This window comes from Etheostoma cragini, chromosome 10 (genome assembly GCF_013103735.1).
Source record: "Etheostoma cragini isolate CJK2018 chromosome 10, CSU_Ecrag_1.0, whole genome shotgun sequence".
In the NCBI taxonomy this organism is placed as follows: domain Eukaryota; kingdom Metazoa; phylum Chordata; class Actinopteri; order Perciformes; family Percidae; genus Etheostoma; species Etheostoma cragini.
In genome coordinates, this window is record NC_048416.1 from 2,515,628 (window position 1) to 2,518,186 (window position 2,559).

Genomic DNA, 2,559 nt, shown 5'->3' on the forward strand with positions numbered 1-2,559 from the left:
AAGTTTCTTTATAGAGCCCCACCTACAAGTTTCTCTATAGAGCCCCACCTACAGGTTTCTCTGTAGAGCCCCCCCTACAGGTTTTTCTATAGATCCCCTCCTACAGCTTCAGGATAGATATTTGGCAGCTTCAAGGTTTCCTTGTGTCCTCCCTCGGTCAGTCTGCCGTTTCCTCTTCCTCTCTTCCTCCGACGATGATTACTTAGCTTTCTGTTTCTTTTTCGCCGTCTCAGTCATAACGATAGTGTAAAAAACTCCATTGCTACCTTGTTACCCGGTTCCTGAATGAGCGCCAAGACCTGCATAAGCTGCCGGGATAGTGAAATGATATCATTGTTTTAGCTACAAAGTCTAGAGTAGCATTGTAGTTTTTCTTCTTTTTGTTTGGTGGCATTTCTAGTTAATTTACTGTTGATTATTTCTAATGTATTTACTGACTGTGAAGCACTGGGTAACTTGCTTTTTGAAAAGTGCAATACACACAAAGATTATTATTCTCAGAGGTATTTTGTCATTTTGAGTCTAAATGTCAAATCTGTACTGCTGGATTTAGCCTAAAGTCGCCCCTCCCACAATGCAATCTCATCTGTTTTCCACATATGGTACATTGTTATTAGATTACAGTTCCCATGATATCCTCATTGTCTCCTGCAAAATATCCATGGCAAAATGCTGGAGGACAACAGCACAGAGGCTGCTTGTTTTCATAGGAAAAACAGTTTGTCATGACAAGAGTAAAGAGTCTTAACTAGTGAGTTCTGACTTTATGCATTTGTGCCAAAATAATAAACGTAACACATCCTTGTTTTAAATGGGAGTTACACACGTTTCCTGTAATGACTTCAGCTAGCTGTCCTTCTGAAGTAGAGCCTAGAAAAGGCTCAGCCATGATAGATGGGTTTATAAGAAGCATGAAGTATGTCGATTGTTATGTGTATCTCCTGCAGCATCCGAAGCTAATCCAACCATCTGAGATACACCTTTACACACTGAACTCCTCTTACTGTAGAAAGATTGAATAATTGAATTTGTGTCTCAATAAATCAGTCGTACACACAGTCTTGCCCATCTGTGGACATGTTACACTGTTTGTATGCACAAAAAAACTGTGTAATGCATTGTTGTCAACTGGTCTTTTAAAGGTCCCATGACATGGTGATCTTTAGATGCTTTTATATAGACCTTAGTGGTCCTTAATACTGTATCTTAAGTCTCTTTCCCAGAATTCAGCCTTGGTGCAGAATTCCAGCCACTAGAGCCAGTCCCACGATGAGCTTTCCTTAGCATGTGCCGTTTCTGAGTCTGTAGCTTTTGAGCAGGAGAGAGGGGGAGGGTGGCCTTGACCAAATGCAACTTTGCTTGTTTGAAAGCCATGATGTCTCTCTCTCGTGGGTGGGCCAAATTCTCTGTGCTAGCAAAGCAGATAAAGGGGAGGTGACCTTGCCGCTAATGACCTCATAAGGGGCAACACTCCAGATTGGTCCATCTTCTCAAAGGCAGAGCGGGATACCCAGGGCTCGGTTTACACCCTCTGCCATTTCTTTACCCACTGGGGGACCATAGGCAGACTGGGGGAACTCATATTAATGTTAAAAAAACTCATAATGTGACATTTGTTGAGTCATGCTTCTGAGTCATGCTTCTGATGTAAGTCCAGCATGTACAAGGCAACACCACAAGCCAAGACCAAGTCTGGTTGAGTCAGGTCAAGACTCAACAGTGTAGCTGGTCCTAAAACCAGTATGTGGCATGGACTGGAGCCTCAACTAAGAAGAGATACTACTTTCTTGATAGTACCAAAATAGCAGGCAAATTGTTCCATTAAAACACATGATGAAAGTGACTCCTAGTGCTATTCTTAAGCATAAATCATTACAAGCCGAGAGAGAAAGAAAGAGAGAGAGAGAGAGAGAGAGAGAGAGAAAGAGAGAGAGCATCCAGTGATGTTGAGATGATTTACTTTGGTGTGACGTGGAATTATACATCAAGAGTGTGTGTCAGGTCTGTGACAAGACTAAATCTCACTCTCAAATGTGAGTACTGGATTTAAAGATGTGCTACTTGTTCTGTTGTGTGTCTAAATATCCTTGTTAAATCCAACTTACATAAGTGCAAGCTTTTTGGAAGGTACTTCATAGAGGCTCTCTTTTTACCCCCACTCTGAGTTTGTTTTTTTTGCCCCCCCCCCCCCCCCCCATTAACTTCCACTTTTAAAAATAAGGCCGCCATTAATGTAGAGTTTTCTTACTGTGAAACAAAGCACTTCTTCAGCATTTCTTCCTACTGAAGATGTAAAAATGGTTAAAATAAATTTAAAGTTTATTTTCTTTTATGTTTTCTTTACAAGACATAGAAATAGACCTAAATTGTCCATTTCTGTGTCTGTTGAGGCTCCACATGCACATACAGTATGAACTGGGATGAGTTAATGGAAGGATGCAGCAGTGCTGAGGAGCTGTGTCTCTATACAGCAATTTCTTTCACAGTTGATCAAGCGTGTGCTATCACTTAAACTGTGTGTGTGTGTGTGTGTGTGTGTGTGTGTGTGTGCGCGTGCGC

At 41.5% G+C, this 2,559-nt stretch overlaps 1 protein-coding gene across 2 annotated transcripts in view; it reads left to right on the top strand.

The window, feature by feature from the left end:
* Positions 1 to 2,559, top strand: part of nrg2b (neuregulin 2b) — a 58,815-nt gene that overhangs the window by 23,915 nt on the left and 32,341 nt on the right. The gene's annotated exons all lie outside the window — the stretch shown is intronic.